General features: G+C 37.7%; 1 protein-coding gene across 1 annotated transcript in view; it reads right to left on the bottom strand.

Annotated features, from left to right (window-relative positions):
• Positions 1 to 9,431: 9,431 nt before the first annotated feature.
• Positions 9,432 to 20,645, bottom strand: part of ZNF518A (zinc finger protein 518A) — a 43,568-nt gene continuing 32,354 nt past the window's right edge. Inside the window, exon 5 of the transcript XR_007460947.1 lies at positions 9,432 to 11,294. The gene's annotated coding sequence lies outside the window, so the exon portion shown is untranslated. The remainder of the gene's footprint in view (positions 11,295 to 20,645) is intronic.

The raw sequence follows: 20,645 nt of genomic DNA, 5'->3' as shown, positions 1-20,645 counted from the left end.
AATACACTTGATCACTGAATAAGACAGCAACGTCTGAAACTATTTTGAAAGGTTAGAAGGCAATATTTCAGAGTAACACACAGACTCACTTGTAAAGATAACTGTATTTTTTAAATGTCATATGCTTTCATATAATAGCATTTTTAGCTGTCATAATGGGTTGAATTGTACCCTCCCCCAAAAAATATGTTGAAATCCTATCCCTAAATTTACCTCAAAATATGACCTAAAGAGGTATTTACAGATGTAGTCAAATTAAGATGAGGCTATTAGGGTGGGCCCCAATCCACCTGTCCTTATACAAAGGTGGAATTCATAGACCCAGACATGCACAGAGAGAAGACTATGTGAAGAGATAGATGCCCAGAGAGAATGCCATGTGAAGACAGAGGACTGGAGTGATACAAGCCTAGGAGTGCTGAAGATTGCCAGTAAGCCCCCAGGAGATAGGAAGTGGCAAGGAAAGATTCCCCCAAGGGTTTCAGAGGGAACGTGGCCAAGCTGACACCTTGATTTCAGATTTCTAGCCCTCCAGAACTGGGAGACAATGAACATCTATTTTCTTTCTTTTAAGTCACCCAATTTGTAGTACTTTCTTATGGTAGTCCTAGGGAACAATCTATACACATTTTTGACAATAAAATCAAATATAAATGGGCTTTGGAAATTTTACTTGGAAAGGTTTTTTTTTCTCCTTTTAGGAAAACAATAGAATCATTTAGAATGTTAGCAGAGATAATTCACAATTTAAAGAAAACTGGATTTATCTTTTGTAAAACAAATCATCCATTTGTAGTGTGAAGTATGAGGTTTCTGTTTTAGTTTTCCTCAGTGTTATATGGAATGCTTTTCTACTTAAGTAAATGTTCACTAATTCCTGCTGCTACCACGATGATCCTGGCTCCACAACATCCTCTTCTGATCCGCCCCCACTCTGTTCCCCCAGGTAGCCTATTCCAGCCAGGTGAAGGAGCATAGCCATGAGATCATCCTAATCCAGTCGACTGATATTCAGCACTGCTAGGATAGGTTTCTTGGAGCAAAGACTGGGAGAATTTCTGGGAGCTAAGCCAGTCTCTGCTGAGGATTCACTTCTCTCCAAAGCTGGAGAAACACTCAATCCAAGACAGCAATCTTTCCCCTTTCCACCTGTTACAAGAGCACACTGCAGGAGGGCCGTACCTACTTCTCTAGAACCCTCCTGCACCAGTGGTATAGGCTACTCTATGAGACTAGAAAAGTTTCAAGAGATCTCAAAGGCCCTATCTGTGATTTGCAGTGCTTGACAAACAAGTGGTTTTGCATAGGGAGATTTTCAGGCAAACCAGGCGGTGGAATAAAAGCCACCAGTCAAGGAGAAGAACATTGTATAGCAGCTCAAGGAAACAAACCACTAGAGTTCCTGTTTTGTGTTTCAAGGATGTTGCAAAGTCCACTGCAGCTGAAGTAGGAGGAGGACTGTTTGTATATTCAAATGGACAACAGAGATGGGAAACATAGGCCTGTGGCCATGAGGAGCCTGAAGTATGCTCTAACCAGTCATCCAGGTCAGTGGTTCAGACATGTCGCACTCTGGGAGCTAAACCGCTCCCACTGCAGCTGTGACAAACTTGCCTACACAGGAATGAATCCCAGAGAACAGAATGTAGAGATGTAAATGAGACATGAGGCCACATGAGACATGATCTTAAAGCCAGACTGAACTTCTGTCCTTCAAAATGGACTTAAGATGCCATATGATAGACTATTTCTAGGCAGGGTTGCAAGGAAATCACTAAAAACCTGTCTCCCAGCAAGGTTAGTTGTGCCAAATGCCCTTGGCACTTAGCAGCTGTGTCTAACCATCAAGTGGGGTGATATTGGCTTCAGAGTTAGCTCTGGGTGCCCCAGTCCTACCACTTGCCAGTATGTTATCAGGTATGTGTCTTACCATTCTAAGCCTCAGTTTCTACATTGTAAAACAGCATCTTTTTGGTAATGGTACAAGAACTAAGATAAGCTAATATATGTTTAATACCTGGCATTTAGTTGTGCCTAATAAATATTAATTTCTAGTCCCCTAACCAAAGTCTCCTTTGCAGAAATAAAATGTAGACAATCCTTCAAATAAACTGACCTATTAAGTATCTTTGAGCATTTAATAATTTTAATTTTGTCTCAAGAAATTCCCCAATATTTCTTTATATCCATGGTGATTAATCTTGTAGTTATTACAAAATTCTTCGAGAATTTGATGAGAGGTATGGGTCTTTTCCCCCAGGGAAATATGCATTTATGGGGACACACAAACTGTAATCAAATTTCATGAGATACATGGGCCCCTAGGGCCTGTCAATGGACCATGGGTACAAAGATCCAAGGCTAAGGACCTTGCCCTACGTCTTAAAATGTGAAGCATCAAGATGGATATACTATTCTACTAACAACCTGAGTGATGTAACTCTCCCATGAGCCAAGAAGCAGGATACTACTATGGTTTAATGCAGGGGCTTGAGAGTGAGTTGCCTCAATCTCTGCTTGTAATCCATGCTCCACCAATAATAGAGTGTGTGAACTTGGGCAAGTTCTGTGTCTTGGTGTCCTCATTTGTAAAATGGAGATGATAATGCAACCTACCTTATGAGTTTGTTTAATGAGTGAACTAAATGTTGTAAAAGTTGAAAGTGTTCATTATTATTCTTTCACCCAACCAGCCAACATTCACTGAGTCTGCTGTATGTCTGTCAGTATGCATGTCAGACACATGAAATGCACAAATAATCTCAAGACCTTGAAGGCAACCAAATAGCCACTCAAGTATCTTTTGAAATTGGAGTCATCATTTTATAAAAATATCAAATAGAACTTTTATCCAGGATGATAAATGCACTTAAAATAACGGCAGACAATTAGAATAACCCTTGAGAGAAAATCATGTAAGTAAAATAAAAGTCCCTACTTAAAAGCACTTGCCTGTTACCTCCAATGTATTGTCTCCCCCTTTTCCCCCTAGACAAACGCAAAACTTTAAAATTTTATCTGTTATGGGGCACCTGGGTTGCTCAGTCGGTTAAGCGGCTGACTTCAGCTCAGGTTATGATCTCACAGTCCGTGAGTCTGAGCCCCGCACTGGGCTCTGGGCTGACATTTCGGAGCCTGGAGCCTGCTTCGGATTCTGTGTCTCCCTCTGTCTCTGCCCCTCCCCAACTCATGCTCTGTCTCTCAAAAATGAATAAATGTTAAAAAAAATGAAATTTTACCTGTTATCTTTTTCTTACCTATACATGGGCCACTTAGGCCTATGTCTTAATCTTGCTGGTTCTGTCCTTCACTAGCCGTGTAATCTTGAACAAAGTACTCAATGAACTTGTTTTTCTTACTTCCCTTGCAGGGTTTTTTATGAGAATAATATACACAAATACCTAGGACATACTAGGTCTCAACAAATGCTATTACCATAGCTGAATCGTCAAATACCCCACTGTAAGTCTAAAGGCAAAAGACACAATGTGAAGATTATTGCAGTAAAGCCATTGTGAGAAGACATAGGCCTAAACTCTGGCAGTGACCAGAGCCCTATAAAGCAACAGATGTAAAGGAAATCTCTAAGGATTAACACAGGAAAGTTAACTGACTGCATAGAGGAATAGGGTGAAATATGAGTCCCCACTGACCCTTCTGTTTCAAGCCTGGATACCTGGAAGACTGGCACTGCCTCTGACCAAAAGACAAAAGTCTGTAGGGAGAGCTGACCTGTGTTAATTCTTGACCACATAGTTCTAAGAGTCTCAAGGGCAATTCATTGAATAGAGTATCAGAACAAGCCAGAAGACTTACATTCACATATGGGCTCAAATTTAGGAAAATTTATTTTATTTGTCTGGTAAAAAATCTTAGAAAATATTCTGGAGGCTAAGGTATTAGAAGAACTGTGTTAAATGTTAACACAACCCCAGTTGTTTTACATTTTTGTTTGGTTTTTATGATGACATAAGGAAGTGGTGTTTTATGAAGATTGTTCTGACAAGGTACAGTTGAAAATTGAAAGGCTGGAGGCAGACAGAGTGGCCATTGGGCTAACCTAGGCCTTGAAGTGCTGAGGTTCCAGCCTAGTATGAATGGACCAAGAAGGGAAAGGAAGGAAACACCAGAAAAAGATACTCCAGGACTTGGAAGTCAGCACAATGTTTTTGAGATTCATCCATATTATTATGTGTATCACTAGTTGTTTCTTTCTATGGCTAAGTAGTTTGCCAATATGTGGATATACATCAACTTGTTTTTCTATTCATTCATTGATGGAATTTGATTGTTTCTGCTTTTGAAATGATTGAAGTTGCTATGAACATTTGTGTGGAAGACTTTATGTGAACATATGTTTTAGTTCCTCTTAAGTAAATAAATGCCTAGGAGTAGTAATCCTGAGTCACACAGAAAGTGCATGTTTAACTTTGTAAGAAACTGCCAAAGTGTTTTCCAAAGTGGATGCACCATTTTACAGTGACATCAACAATATATAAGAGTTATGCTTCTCCACACTCTACACAGCACTTAACATTATAGGTATTTTCATTTTAATCATTCTAGCAGGTATATAATAGTATTTCACTATGGCTTTAATTTGAATTTTCTTGATGACTAGTGATATTGAACATCTTTTCATGTGTATATATTTTCCTTTTTTTAAAGGTCTGTTCAAATCTCTTGCCCATTTGAAAAATTGGGTTGTCAAAAAACTAAACAAAGAAACAAAAGGGGCGCCTGGTGGCTCAGTTAGTTAAGCACCTGACCCTTGATTTCGGCTCAGGTCATGTTCCTAGGATCATGGGATCAAGCCCTGCATCAGGCTCGGCATAGACCCTGCTTAAGATTCTTTCTCCCTCTTTCTCTGCCCTTCCCCTACTCACACACACACACTCTGTTAAATAAATAAATAAATAAATAAATAAATAAAAGGTTGTTTGTCTTCTTTTTATTGTTATATGAATATATTATATATTCTGGATATAACTCCCTTGACAAATACATGTATTGTGAATATATTATTTTGCTTCCCTGGAGTAAGCCCTACTTAATCATGATATATTGTCCATTTTATATATTGCTGGATTTGATTTGCTAATACAGTGTTAAGTATTTTTGCATATACATTCATAAAGGACTAATGTCTTTGTCAGGTTTTAGTATTAGGGGAATGATCACCTCATAAATGACGTAAAAATGTTCTCTTTTCTACTTTCTGAAAGAATTGTATATTACCAATACTATTGCTTCCTAATATGTTTGATAGAATTCACCAAGAAGGCATCTGGGCTGGTGTTCTCTTTGTGTGAAGGTTTTTAATTATGAAAGCAATTTCTTGAATAGATATAGGCTATTGAGATTTTCTATTTATTCTATGTATTTTGTTAATTCGTGTCTTCAAAAGAATTTATCTAATTCAAATAGAATGCCAAATTTACATAAACTTGATACTAATATTCTCATATAATCCTTCTAAGGTCTGTAATAATGTCCCTTCTTTCAGTCCTGATGTTGGTAATATATATCTTCTTATTTTTTTCAGTCCAGCTAAAGGTTTATCATTTTTATATTCTTTCCAAAGAACCAAGTTTTGTTTTCATTAATTTTCTCTATTGTTTGTCTGTTTGCTATTCATTGACTTCCACAGATTCCTTTATTATTTCCTTCCTTCTACTTATTTTGGGTTTAATTTGCTCTTCTTTACATGCTTTCTAGGATGGAAGCTTACATAATTGAGTTTAAACCTTTATTATTTTCTGATATAACTGTTTAAAGCTGAAATGTTGCACCCAAGCACAGCTTTAAAACATCCCACAAATCTTAATACAGTTTTCTCAGTTTCATTAACTTCAAAACATTTTCAAATTTCCATTGTGATTTTTTTTTTCTTTAAACTATTGGTTGATCAGGAAAGTGCTATTTAATTTCTGAATATCTGGTGACTTTCCAAATCTTTTTCTGAGATTGATTTCCAATTGAATTCTGTTGTAGACAGAAAATACAGTCTGCATGAGTTCAATTCTTTTAAATTTATTGAAAATTGGAATGATCTAGTGGATGTCCCATATATACTTGTAAAGAAGGTACAGGATGGAGTGTTCTATAAACGTCATTTAGCTCAAGTTGTTTGGTATTGTTGCTCAAGTCTTTTATGTCCTTACTAATCTAATTTTTTTTTTTTTTTTTGCCTAGTTGTTCTATCAACTACTGAGAGAGAGAGTTGAAATAGCTAACTATAATTGTGGATTTGTGAATTTCTCTTTGTAATTCTGTCAGTTTTGGTCCATATATTTTGAAGCTTTTGTATTATGTGCATAGAATTTTAGAATTGTTGCATCTTCTTAATGAACAGATATTTTTATCCCTAGTTTTATTTTTTTCTCTCAAGTCTACATATTTTTATCCTAACAATTTCTAACTTTTAATGGGAATGTTTATATCATTTATATTTAATGTAATTATTATTATGATTGGGCTTAAATCTACTATCTCTATTTGTTTTCTAAATTATCCTGCATATTTTTCCTCTCCCATTTTCCTTGCCTTCTAGTGGGTTGAACTTCTTTTTAAATCTATTCTAGCTTCACTATTGATTTATTAGCTATATTTCTTTGTTCTTTTTAATCGCTGTTCTAGTGTTTACAATATACATCATTTACTTGTCACAATCTACCTTCAAGTACAATAGTGTATCTCCACTTCCCTTTCCCTGACTTTGTGCTACTGTTATACATTTTAGTTCTACATACTATAAACACAATGTTATTTTTTGCCTTAAATGTTTAATTCTCCTTAAAAGAACCTAAACAAAGAAGGGAAAGTCTTTTATATTTATTCATATACTCACCATTTCCAGTGCTCTTAATTCCTTTGTGTAGATAAATATCCATCTGGCATCATTTTCTTTTCACCTGAAGAGTTTTTTGTAACATTTAAGATAGTGCAATTTTTCTGGTGATGACTTATTTTAGATTTCTCTCATGTGAAGTCTTTGTTTTATCTTTTTGAAGAATAATTTTGCTAAAGAATTCAAGGATGACTTCTTTTTCCTTTCAGTACCTTGTATATATCATTCCACTGTCTTCTGGCTTATGTAGCTTCTGATGATAAGTCTGCAGTAATTCTATCTTTGATTCCTAATATGTAAAGTATGTTCTTTCTTCTCAAGCCACTCTTCACATTTTCTTTTTATCACTTGTGATTATGAGGATGTGATTATGATGTGCCTTGGTATGGTTTTTTGTTGTTGTTGTTGTTGTTGTTGTTCTTTTTCTGCTTGAGCTTCATGTTGCTTCTTGGATGTTGGGATTTATAGTTTTCATAAAATTTAGGAAAAAATTCAATCATTACTCCTTCAAATATTTTGCCTGTTCTTCTTCTCCTCCCCTCTGGGACTCCAGAGACATTAATGTCACACTACTTGACATTACCCCAGGGTGGCAGTGTGGAGGTGTACTCTTTGGCTCTCCCATTAAGAAAAAACTTGGCTTTCATCTGTGAAGAATGCAATTTGCTGACAACCTTCAACTGTTAGTTCCTTTAAAATCTACCTTGGCAAAGCAGTGAATCAGCAATATAGAGGACAAACTTCTGGAGAACAATGAAGCAGAAAATAAGAGGGAGACTAAGGCAAAAGAGCATGATTTAAGAATTAGAGAAATCAGTGACTCATTGAAAAGGAACAACATCAGAATCATAGGGGTCCCAGAAGATGAAGAGAGAGGAAAAGGGGTAGAAGGGTTATGTGAGCAAATCATAGGGGAAAACTTTCCTAACCTGGGGAAAGACACAGACATCAAAATCCAGGAAGCACAGAGGACTCCCATTAGATTCAACAAAAACCGACCATCAACAAGGCATATCGTCAACTTCACAAAATACTCAGGCAAGGAAAGAATCATGAAAGCAGCAAGGGAAAAAAAGTCCTTAACCTACAAGGGAAGACAGATCAGGTTTGCAGCAGACCTATCCACAGAAACTTGGCAGGCCAGAAAGGAGTGACAGGATATATTCAATGTGCTGAATTGGAAAAATATGCAGCCAAGAATTCTTTATCCAGCAAGGCTGTCATTCAAAACAGAAGGAGAGATTAAAAGTTTCCCAAACAAAATTAAAGGAGTTCGTGACCACTAAACCAGCCCTGCAAGAAATTTTAAGGGGGACTCTCTGAGGGTAGAAAAGACAAGAAAGAAAGAAAGAAAGAAAGAAAGAAAGAAAGAAGCAACAAAGACTAGAAAGGACCAGAGAATACCACCAGAAACTTCAAATCTACAAGAAACATAATGGCAATAAATTCACATCTTTCAGTACTCACTCTAAACGTCAATGGACTAAATGCTCCAATCAAAAGACATAGGGTAACAGAATGGATAAGAAAACAAGATCCATCTATATGCTATTTACAAGAGACCCACTTTAGACCTAAAGACACTTCAGATTGAAGTAAGGGGATGGAGAACCATCTATCATGCTAATGGTCAACAAAAGAAAGCCAGAGTAGCTGTACTTATATCAGACAATCTAGACTTTAAAATAAAGACTGTAATAAGAGATGAAGAATGCATTATATCATAATTAAGGTGTCTATCCACCAAGAAGACCTAAAAATTGTAAACATTTATGCTCCAAAGGTGGAGGAACCCAAATATATAAATCAATTCATCACAAACATAAAGAAACTCATTGATAATAATACCATAATAGTAGGGGACTTCAACACCCCACTTACAACAATGGACAGATCACCTAAACACAAAATCAACAAAGAAACGATGGCTTTGAATGACACACTGGACCAGATGGACTTAAAAGATCTATTCAGAACATTTCATGCTAAAGCAGCAGAATATACATTCTTCTCCAGTGCACATGGAATGTTCTCCAGAATATATCACATACTGGGAAACAAATCAGCCCTCAACAAGTACAAAAAGATTGAGATCATACCGTGCATATTGTCAGACCACAACGCTATGAAACTCAAAATCAACCACAAGAAAAAATTTGGAAAGGTAACAAATACTTGGAGACTAAAGAACATCCTGCTAAAGAATGAATGGGTGAACCAAGAAGTTAAAGAGGAAATTTAAAAGTACATGGAAGCCAATGAAAATGATAACACCACAGCCTAAAATCTCTGGGACGTAGCAAAAGCAGTCAAAAGAGGGAAGTATATAGCAATTCAGGCCTTCCTAAAGAAGGAAGAAAAATCTCAGATACACAACCTAACCTTACACCTTAAAGAGTTGGAAAAAGAACAGCAAATAAAACCCAAAACCAGCAGAAGACAGGAAATAATAAAGATTAGAGCAAAAATCAATGCCATCAAAACCAAAACCAAAAAACAAAACAAAACAAAACCAGTAGAACAGATCAATGAAACCAGAAGCTGGTTCTTCGAAAGAATTAACAAAATTGATAAACCACTAGCCAGTTTGGTCAAAAAGAAAAAGGAAAGGACCCAAATAAATAAAATCAAGAATGAAAGAGGAGAGATCACAACCAACACAGCAGAAATAAAAACAATAATAAGACAATATGAGCAATTATATGCCAATAAAATGTGCAATCTGGAAGAAATGGACAAATTCCTAGAAAGATACAAACTACCAAAACTGAAACAGGAAGAAATAGAAAATTTGAACAGACCCATAACCAGTAAAGAAATCAAATTAGTAATCAAAAATCTCCCAAAAAACAAGAGTCCAGGGCCAGATGGCTTTCCAGGAGAATTCTACCAAACATTTAAAGAAGAGTTAACACCTATTCTCTTGAAACTGTACCAAAAAATAGAAATGGAAGGAAAACTTCCAAACTCTTTCTATGAACCCAGCATTACCTTGATTCCAAAACCAGATAAAGACCCCACTAAAAAGGAGAACTATAGACCAAATTCCCTGAAGAACATGGTTGCAAAAATCCTCAGCAAGATATTAGCCAACCGGATCCAATAATACCTTAAAAAATTATTCACAACGACCAAGTGGGATTTATACCTGGGATGCAGGGCTGGTTCAATATCTGCAAAACAATCAATGTGATTCATCACATCAATAAAAGAAAGGACAGAACCACATGATCTTCTCAATAGATGCAGAGAAAGTATTTGACAAAATACAGCATCCTTTCTTGATAAAAACCCTCAAGAAAGTAGGGATAGAAGGATGACACCTCAAGATCATAAAAGGCATATATGAAAGACCCAACCCTAATATCATCCTCAATGGGGAAAAATTGAGAGCTTTTCCCCTAAGGTCAGGAACAAGACAGGGATGTCCACTCTTGCCACTGTTATTCAACAGAGTATTGGAAGTCTTAGCCTCTGCAATCAGACAACACAAAGAAATAAAATGCATCCAAATCAGCCAGGAGGAGGTCAAACTTTCACTCTTCACAGATGACATGATACTCTATATGGAAAACCCAAAAGATTCCACCAAAAAACTGCTAGAACTGATCCATGAATTCAGCAATGTTGCAGGATATAAAATCACTGCACAGAAATCGGTTGCATTCCTATATACCAACAATGAAGCAACAGAAAGAGAAATCAAGGAATCGATCCCATTTACAACTGCACCAAAACCATAAAATACCTAGGAATAAATCTAACCAAAGAGGTGAAAAATCTATACACCGAAAACTATACAAAGCTTATGAAAGAAATTGAAGAAGACACAAAAAAATGAAAAAAATATTCCATGCTCCTGGATAGGAAGAACAAATATTGTTAAAATGTCAATACTACCAAAAGCAATCTACATCTTCAATGCAATCCCTATCAAAATAACACCATCATTCTTCACAGAGCTAGAACAAACAATCCTAAAATTTGTATGGAACCAAGAAAAGACCCCAAATAGCCAAAGCAATCTTGAAAAAGAAAGCCAAAGCAGGAGGCATCACAATCCTGGACTTCAAGCTGTGTTACAAAGCTGTAATCATTAAGACAGTATGGTACTGGCACAAAAACAGACACTCAGATCAATGGAACAGAATAGAGAACCCAGAAATGGACCCACAAATGTATGGCTAACTAATCTTTGACAAAGCAGGAAAGAAAACCCAATGGAATAAAGACAGTCTCTTCAACAAGTGGTGCTGGAACAACTAACTGGACAGCGACATGCAGAAAAATGAACCTGGACCACTTTCTTACACCATACACAAAAATAAACTCAAAATGGATGAAAGACCTCAATGTAAGACAGGAAGCCATCAAAATCTTCGAGGAGAAAGCAGGCAACAATCTCTTTGATCTTGGCCGCAGCAACTTCTTACTCAACATGTCTCTGGAGGTAAGGGAAACAAAAGCAAAAATGAACTATTGGGACCTCATCAAAATAAAAAGCCTCTGCACAGCGAAGGAAACAATCAGCAAAACTAAAAGGCAACGACAGAATGGGAGAAGATATTTGCAAACGACATATCAGATAAAGGGTTAGTATCCAAAATCTATACAGAACTTATCAAACTCAACACCCAAAAAACAAATAATCCAGTGAAGAAATAGGCAAAAGACATGAATAGACACTTCTCCAAAGAAGACATCCAGATGGCCAACCGACACCTGAAAAAATGCTCAACATCACTCACTCATCATCAGGGAAATACAAATCAAAACCACAATGAGATACCACCTCATACCAGTCAGAATGGCTAACATTAACAACTCAGTCAACAACAGATGATGGCGAGCGTATGGAGAAAGAGGATCTCTTTTGCACTGCTGGTGGGAATGAAAACTGGTGCAGCCACTCTGGAAAACAGTATGGAGGTTCCTCAAATAACTAAAAATAGAACTACTCTACGACCCAGCAACTGCACTACTAGGTATTTATCCAAAGGATACAGGTATGCTGTTTCGAAGGGACACACGCACCCCAATGTTTATAGCAGCACTACTGACAATAGCCAAAGTATGGAAAGAGCCCAAATGACCATCGACGGATGAATGGATAAAGAAGAAGCGGTATATATATACAACGGAGTATTACACGGCAATCAAAAGGAATGAAATCTTGCCATTTGTAAGATGGATGGAACTAGAGGGTATTATGCTAAGCAAAATTAGTCAGAGAAAGACAAATATCATATGACTTCACTCATATGAGGACTTTAAGACACAAAACAGATGAACATAAGGAAAAGGAAGCAAAAATAATACAAAACCAGGGAGGGAGACAAAACATAAGAGACTCTTAAATATGGAGAACAAACAGAGGGTTACTGGAGGGGTTGTGGGAGAGGGAATGGGCTAAATGGTAAGGGGCATTAAGGAACCTACCCCTGAAATCATTGTTGCACTATAAGTTAACTAACTTGGATGTAAAATTAAATAAATTTAATTTAAAAAAATAAAATAAAATCTGCCTTGGGTTTTGAGTCAAGTCGATGCTCTCCCTAGACAGTCTTCAGTCTTGCCATTTCTGCTCAACATGGAATTCCTCGAATAGAAAGTCTTTGACATAATACATTCATTGAGTTGGCTGACTATCAGCAATGCATGGCAGTCTGAGGCTTTCTATACCCAATTCTACTTCCACTCACAAACCCTTTTCTTTCACCAGTGTCTGTACTATGGTTTCAAGGCTTTTTTTGCTCAGTCTTGTTCTCTCCCCTTTAACTTTTCCCAGGCATTACTGCTCATAAACCTCTTGCACTCCAAACTCAGCATCTTCTCCCTAGAAAACCAAACTGACAGAATTAGTATTAGTAATCCAAGAAAGTAGGCCGTAAGATTACTCACCACTAGATTACTCACCACCCAGCTGGCAGTGAGGACCCCATTTTGGGGGGTATTTGAGTCATGGACTATGCCTGGTACAAAGTAGCAACCCAATTGCTAATCTTCTGCAGTGAGAGAGAACAAAAAGCTGAAGACTAAACTCAGGATTTAATAAAGTTCCTGAGCTGCAAAGATAATTTAATTCTAAACCAAGACAGATCTGTTATGCCAGTTTCAGAGTCCTAGTTCAAAAACCTGGGACCCTGATAGATGGGGTGAGTATATCTGGTGATGAATGGTAGTAAATTCGTTGTTGGTTGTGAATGCCAACAATTATTTGGTTTTCCAGAATCCTCTAAACCTTCAGAGTTTGCAGAGGTACCCCTCTCATTAAGAACTATGACTCTGCCTGTGTAGGAAGGCACTGCAGAGGACTCTTCCCTGTACAACAACAGAAATTTCCTTTAGGATATGCTCCATCTCCTGTCCTGGCTGCTAGACCAATAACTAAAGTCATATTGCAGCCTGAACCAGCTATGGGTGTGCTAGGCCTGCTGAGGGAAGAAAAGAATAAACACCGAAGGGGATTAAAGAATTAGGCACCACGTACTGGTAGGACCTGAGGGAGAACCATAGGACTAGATTTTGAGAATTCTTGAGCAAACGAGCCAGAATATAAGACTAGATAAGAAATAATTTATTAACTTAAGGGCACTTCTCAGGATACAGAATTTAACACCCTGGCAAGACCCATAGGAGGTGGTGCAAATTCACTGGGTGGCTCCTGCGAGACTAGAGAAAGTGATTGCCTTTACTGATTGAGACTAAAATGTCTCAATTGCTATGAAAGATAGTGGAGACAGAAATTAAGACTCAGGGAAGTAAGCATGCCAGAGTAGATGTATGAGGGGCAGAAGACCCACCAGAAAATTATGTTCCAGGAAACAAGTGTGTTCACCAAGGCCATCAGAAATGCACTGGTAAGGGGCACCTGGGTGGCTCAGTTGATTTAAGTGTCTGACTGGCTCAGGTCATGATCCTGTGGTTCATGAATTCAAGCCCCGCGTTGGACTGTGTGCTGACAGCTCAGAGTCTGGAGCCCGTTTTGGATTCTGTGTCTCCCTTGCTCTCTGCCCCTCCTCCACTCACCCTCTGTCTCTCTCTCCTTCAAAAATAAATAAACATAGAAAGAAAGAAAGAAAGAAAGAAAGAAAGAAAGAAAGAAAGAAAGAAAAATGCACTGGTAAGAGGTAACAAGTATCCCTAAGAAGTTCACTGGTGGTTCCTTCCTAGTTCCATTGTGATTTTTCCCATCAGTGGATTAGGGATGCCCAGTGACAATCACTGTTTAGTGAGTTTCTCAACCACATAGCAGTTCCAGTTCTGGCTTGTGATATCATCCACTGAGTTTTTCTGCTGCCCCACAGGCCAGTTTCTGCTAACTCGCTCTAGCCCACCAGTGCTCACTAGCAAATTTCTCTTAGCCACCTAGTAGGATCCACCTTGACCACACCCTCTAGTGAGTTTCTCTGCCACTCAGTGGGGCAGCTTCCTGTGGACCAGTAAAAGGCTGGCAGCACCTGCCAGTGAGTTTCTATAATGCTCAGCAGATTGTTTACAACAGAGGAGCTCTAGCTGACCAGCACCCTCCAATGAGTGTCACAGCTACTGCCTACAGACCAGCTAAGACCAGCACCATCGTTATTATTGGCCAGCTGAATGTACCTGTGGTAGCTACAACCTCTTCAAAAAGGTCTGAATCTCAGAATAAGGGTTGGCTAGTCCCATTCTAAGTGCTTAGCTTCTTTCTTGTTTATTCTTTCTCACTCTTAAAAATAATAGTAATTTCTACATTTGCCATTTCTGTATTCCTTAGCATCCAATTTCCCCTTTCTAATGGTTAACCAACTTTTACTAGTTGATAATTTTAATGGCATTATTGAGATATAATTCACATACTAGAAAATTTACCCACTTAAAATTATATGATTCAGTGGGTTTTATATATTCAGACCTGTGCAACCATTACCACAATCTGTTTAGAACATTGTCACAATAAAAAGAAATTCCAGGGGCACCTGGGTGGCACAGTTGGTTTGGCATCCAACTCTTGATTTCAGCTCAGCTAATGATCACAGGGTCCTGGGATCAAACCCCATGTCAGGCTCTGTGCTGAGGGTAGAGCTTGCTTGGGATTCTCTCTCTCCCTCCCTGCCCCTCTCACACTTGCTGTCTCCAAACACAAAACAAAACCAAACAGAAAACCAAACCTCTATACTCATAAGCAGACACTCTCCATTCTCCATCAATTCCCATCATAATTCACTTCTAAGCTATTATGTCTCTATAAACTTGCATACTCTTAACATTTCATAGGAATGGAATCATACCATATGCGTGTCCTTTGTGACTGGCTTCTTTCATGTAGCATGTTTTCAAGGTTCATCCATGCTATAGTATGTACCAGTACTCCATTTCTTTTTATCTCTAAATAATATATAATACAGATATACCATATTTTGTTTTTCATTCATCAGTTGAGTACATTTGAGCTGTTTTCCACTTTTTGGCTGTTATGGATTATACCACTCTAAACACTTACGTACAAGTTTTTGAGTGAATGTTTTCATTTCTTTTGGGTTTATGTCTAGAAACGGAATTGCTATGTCATGTGGTAATGATATTTAACAGTTTCAGGAATGCCCAACTATTTTCCAAAGCACCATTTTAAATTCTGACCAACAATGTATGAGAGTTTCAGTTTTACCACATTCTCACCAGTCCTTGTTATTGTCTTTTTGATTATTCCCATTTTAAAGAGTGTGAAGTTCTATCTCACTGTGGTTTTGATTTACATTTCCCTAATGACTAAAAAGGTTAAGCATATATTCATGTGGTTATTAGTTATTTGTGTATCTTCTTTGAAGAAATATCTATTCAAATCCTTTGACCATTTTTAAGTGAGTTGTCTTTTTATTGAATCACAATCATTTTAATATATTTTGGGTACATTTCCCATATTAGAGATGTGATTTGAAAATATTTTTGTCCATTCTGTGAGTTTTCTTTTCACTTTCTTGACTTCTTTGAAACCCAATTTTTTCATTTTAATGAATTCCAATTTATCTACTTTGATTGCTGTGTTCTTGGTGTCTTATTTAAGAAAGTATAACCCAAGGTCACAGAGATTTACAGCTACGTTTCTAATTATTTTTATAGTTTTATCTCTAACATGTAGTGATCCATTTTGAGTTTAACTTTTATGTATGATACAAGGTAGGTTTACAAATGCATTCTTTTGCACAATGGATATCCAGTTGTCCCAGGAACATTTGTTAAAAGACTATTCTTCCCACATTGAAATGCCTTGGCTTTCTTGTCAAAAATCAATTGACCATAAATATATGGGTTTATTTCTGGACTCTCAATTCTATTTCATTGACCTGTATGGTTATTATGTCAGTACTAAACGGTCTTGATTACAGTAGTTTTGTAGAAGTTTTGAAATGGGAAAATAAGTTTTCCAACTTTATTCTTCTCGCCACAATTGTTTTAGCTATTGGTTTTCTGAATGCCCTGCATTTTCACATGAATTTTAGAATCAGTTTGTCAATTTCTGTAAAGAATGGCAGCTGGAATTCTGACAGGGATTGCATTGAATCTGTGGATCAATTTGGGGAATCTTCCCATCTTAACAATATTAAATCTTCCAATTCATGAACATAGGATGTCTCTACATTTATTTAGGTCTTCTTTAATTTCTTTCAACAATGACTTATAGTTTCAGGGTAAAAGTCTTGCATTTCTTTTGCCAAATCTATTTTTATTCCTTTAGATGACACTATAAACGGGATCTTTTTTCCTCAATTTCCCTTAGGATTGTTCATTGCTAACATATGGAAGTAGAATTGATTTTTCTATAGATCTTGTATTCTGCACCCTTGCTTAGCTCATGAATTGATTATAAAAATTTTAGTGGATTCCTTAGGATTTCTCACATACAAGATCGTGTCATTTAAAATTACAGATATTTTTAATATCTTCCTCTCCTATCTGGATTTTTCTTTCATTTGCCTAATTTCCCTGACTAGAACAACCAGTATTATGTGTAATAGAAACTGCGAGAGTGCACATCTTTTCTTGTTCCTGATCTTAAGGGGAAAGTTTTCAGTCTTTCACCTTTAAATGTGACGTTAGCAGTGGCCCTGAAGATACAAGTCCCATTCCTGGCAATAGACAGAACAGATGTCAGTCACAAAGAATTGTAATCATTTGTTTCTTAGTCTGGTGACTTCCTGGAAGACTGGTTCTGTCTGACTTGAAGCTTGCCTGGAGCTAAAGCCGCTACCTAGGGGCAAAGTTGAAACATTAACAGGCCAATGTTTTGGTTACTGCTGCCTGAGGTGATAGATAACATTTGAGGCAATCAACAGACTGATCAAAAAAGCTAGGGAGGACAGCTGGGAAATGAGATGTCCTTAAGGGCTCCGTAAAGTCACCACATATTCCTAGGAATCTAGAAGACAAACATGCATGGTCAGGGCTGTGTGTGTGCTAACCAAAGCCCTGAGAAGCCCCCAAACTGTCATCTCTGACTAACCTGGAGGCTCTATCAAAGTAGTGGAGGCTAAGGCAGAGTTGAAAACTGTCTGGCTGAGTGTTGGAGATGCACCACAAAAACACAGTCCCTGGCAAACATTCTGGGTGCTTTTCCATTCTGTGTGTTTAAGGAAATCTCTGTCCAATCGTTAGCTGACCATTAAGCTAACATAACAGATACTTCAGTGGCCACACATGACAAAGAATACAGACTTTACAAAATTAGTTCAGAAAAGTTACTAGATAAACAACAACTACAACAAGCAGCAATAAAAACAAACCCTGGGACGGAGGAGGGGATGGACAATCTGATTTTCAGAGTTGCCACATTATAATATTTTAAGTGTTCTGTTTTCAAAAAAAAGTACAAGGTTATGCAAAGAAAAAAATATGGCCCATACACAGGGGAAAAAGCAATCAACAGAAATCCTGAGAAAGCCCAGGCATTGGATTTTCTAAGCAAAGACTTTAATGAAACCATGTTTAAAGAACAAAAGGAAAGTAAATATGTCTCAACCAAATAGAGAATATGAATAGACAGAAGTTGTGAAACAAAATTTTAACTCTAGAACTTTTCCATTGTAGAGTTGAAAAGTATAATAACTGAAATGAAAATGTCACTTGAGGGGCTCAGCAACAAATTTAGGCAGGCAGAAGACAGAATCTATAAACTTAAAGATAAATCAGTTGACACTGTCCAGTTTGAGGAACAGAAAAAAAAAAAGAAGAAAAATGAAAGCCTAAGAAACAGAGTCAACAAGCATAATGCATATACATAATGTGAGTCTCAGGAGGAGAGAAGAAAAAGAAAGCATCGAAAAGAATATTTGAAGAAAACTCCCCAAATCTGTTGAAAAATATTGATCTACAAATCCATGAAACTCCAGGGACTCCAAGTTCTCAAAGATATGTATACCCAGACATACTATAATCAAACTACTTTAAAAAAAACAAAGGAGAATCTTGAAAGCAGCAAGAGAGAAGTGACTCATCACATACAAGGTCCTCAATAAGATTAACAGCTGACTTCTCTAAAGAAACCATGGAGGCCAGAAGCAGTAAAATGACATAGTCAAGGTGCTGAATGGAAAGACTGCAAACCAGTTCCATGGTCAGCAAAACTATCCTTCAAAAGGGAAGCAAAAAATTAAGACATTCCCAAATAAACATTGCTAGCAGACGTGTCCTACACAAAAATACCAAAGGGAGTCCTTCAGGCTGAAAGGACACCAGACAGTAATTCAAATCCATACAAAGACATGCAGAACTGATCATGGTAATTATAAAAGACAGCAAATGCATTTTTTAACTTTCTTCCTCTCAATTTAGAAGTAAAATGCATACAGCAATAATTGATGGGCACCCAACTTATAAAGATATAATTTGTGACAATAATAGCATGAGGGGAGGAATGATGTATAACAAAGTTTTTATTACTGAAATTGATACCAGCCAAACTAGATGAAATAGATCAGCTCATAACCTCTTCTAATAAAAATTCTACACATTTTAAAGTTCCTGATTTCTTTTTTTTTTGTTTGTTTGTTTGTTTAAGAATATTTAAGAAGACTGCCTAAACAAAGGTCACGGTATTTACTTCCATGAGTTTTCTAGTTTTTGCTTTCATTTTGGTTTATGATCTATTTTGAGTTAACTTTTGTGTATGTAGTATGAGGAGGACTGTTTTTCTTCATTCTTTTTTCCATCTGTGCTTCAGATTTCATAATCTCTCCCCATCTATCTTCAGATTTGTGCATTCTTCTGACGGCTCAAATCTACTGTTGAGCCCCGCTAGGAAAAGTCTCACTTTGGCTATTGAACTTTTCAACTCCAGAATTTTCTTTGAGTTTTTATTTCCTATCTTTTTATTTCCATTTTCTATTTGATGAGTCACTGTCAGCATTTTAGTTCTTTAAACTTGGTTTCCTTTAGGTCTTTGAACATATTTATAATTGCTGCTTAACACTTACACTACATCTGGTATCCCTCAAAGGAAGTTTCTATTGACTGCTTTTGCCCGTGTCACACTTTCCTGCTTCTTTGAATGTCTCATAATGTTGTGTTGAAAATAGGACATTTTAGGTAACATATCGTAGGTTCTCTGCATAGTAGTTCTCCTCCCCACTCCTGGCTTAGTTTTGTTTAGTGACTTGGCTGGACTAATTCATGAAGTTTATATCCCTTCACAGTGTGCAGCTTCTGATGTTACTGCCCAACTTGTTTCTCTCTCCTTTTTATCTTTAAGCCTGACTTCTTACGGGTTGCTTCTGAGTCAGCATCATTTTATAACCAGCCACTATTAATGAGGTTATGCTTAAGCCCCCTGAATTAGGGAGATTTACCCCCATCACCACTGGACCCGTGTGGGGCTTGGAGTCTGCTTTGACTGTCTAGGGAGTTGACAAGTTTTGCCCTACATTCTGTCATCTGGACTTGTAGCCCAGATGTTCCCTGTCTGGTTGCTTCTATGTGGTGCAGGCTTGAACATAAACACATTATTTCTGATCACAAGGGATGTCTGTAGTTTTATCCATTCTCTTTGTCTCTCTCCCTGATCTTGTCTTTACGCTTTCTGGCTGGTGTTTATTGGTATTACCAGCAACGGTTAGCCTCCATTTATTGCTAGCTGCTTGTTCTATTGTTTTAAATTTTTTATTTGATTTGTTTTACATTAGCAGTTTGTACCTGCTCTGCTCCAGTCTGTTCCAGGTAAAGTTAGGCCCCTGGTAATGTCAAGTGTGTTGTCAAGTCTTTGAAGCTCACTCAAACCTTCCCCTGAACAGAACAACACCTGTGCCTTTGTGCTATGGAGCATGCTGGGGTGGGGGTGGGGCTGGGGGTGGGGCAGAGTATGGGAAACTGGCTCTTTGTTCAACGTCTCCTAGTTCTTCCCTGCAAAGTAGCTGTGCCAGGAGCTAGAGAAAGACATGGGTGACAATCGTCTATCACCTCTCAGTATGGACCTTCTATAGCCCAGAACCAGGGAGGATGGAATCTGCTAATGTTCATCAGGGGCTGAGTGTGCACAGAATAATAGCTCTTCTGCCCCCCAGAAAGCTAGAAGAGATAGAAGCTGCCATTTAGATGCCCAGCCCACCAGAGCAGATCTCTTGCAACACAGCTGTGTGGGAAAGGGGGACTTGCACCTAAGAGCAGCTCCTGCCCCGATTCTCCTTACACTGCAGGATTTGAGGGTGGTACAGTGGGCCCCACCAACTGCCACCTCCCACTTGATATGAGCCTTCTGTGGGACACCTGTGTGGAAAATGGGATCTACCAAACAGCGGTATATTTAATATTATACCCAGAGACACTG

This window comes from Panthera uncia, chromosome D2, assembly GCF_023721935.1.
Source record: "Panthera uncia isolate 11264 chromosome D2, Puncia_PCG_1.0, whole genome shotgun sequence".
NCBI classification, from domain to species: Eukaryota; Metazoa; Chordata; class Mammalia; order Carnivora; family Felidae; genus Panthera; species Panthera uncia.
This window is presented reverse-complemented; position numbering and strand designations above follow the sequence as displayed.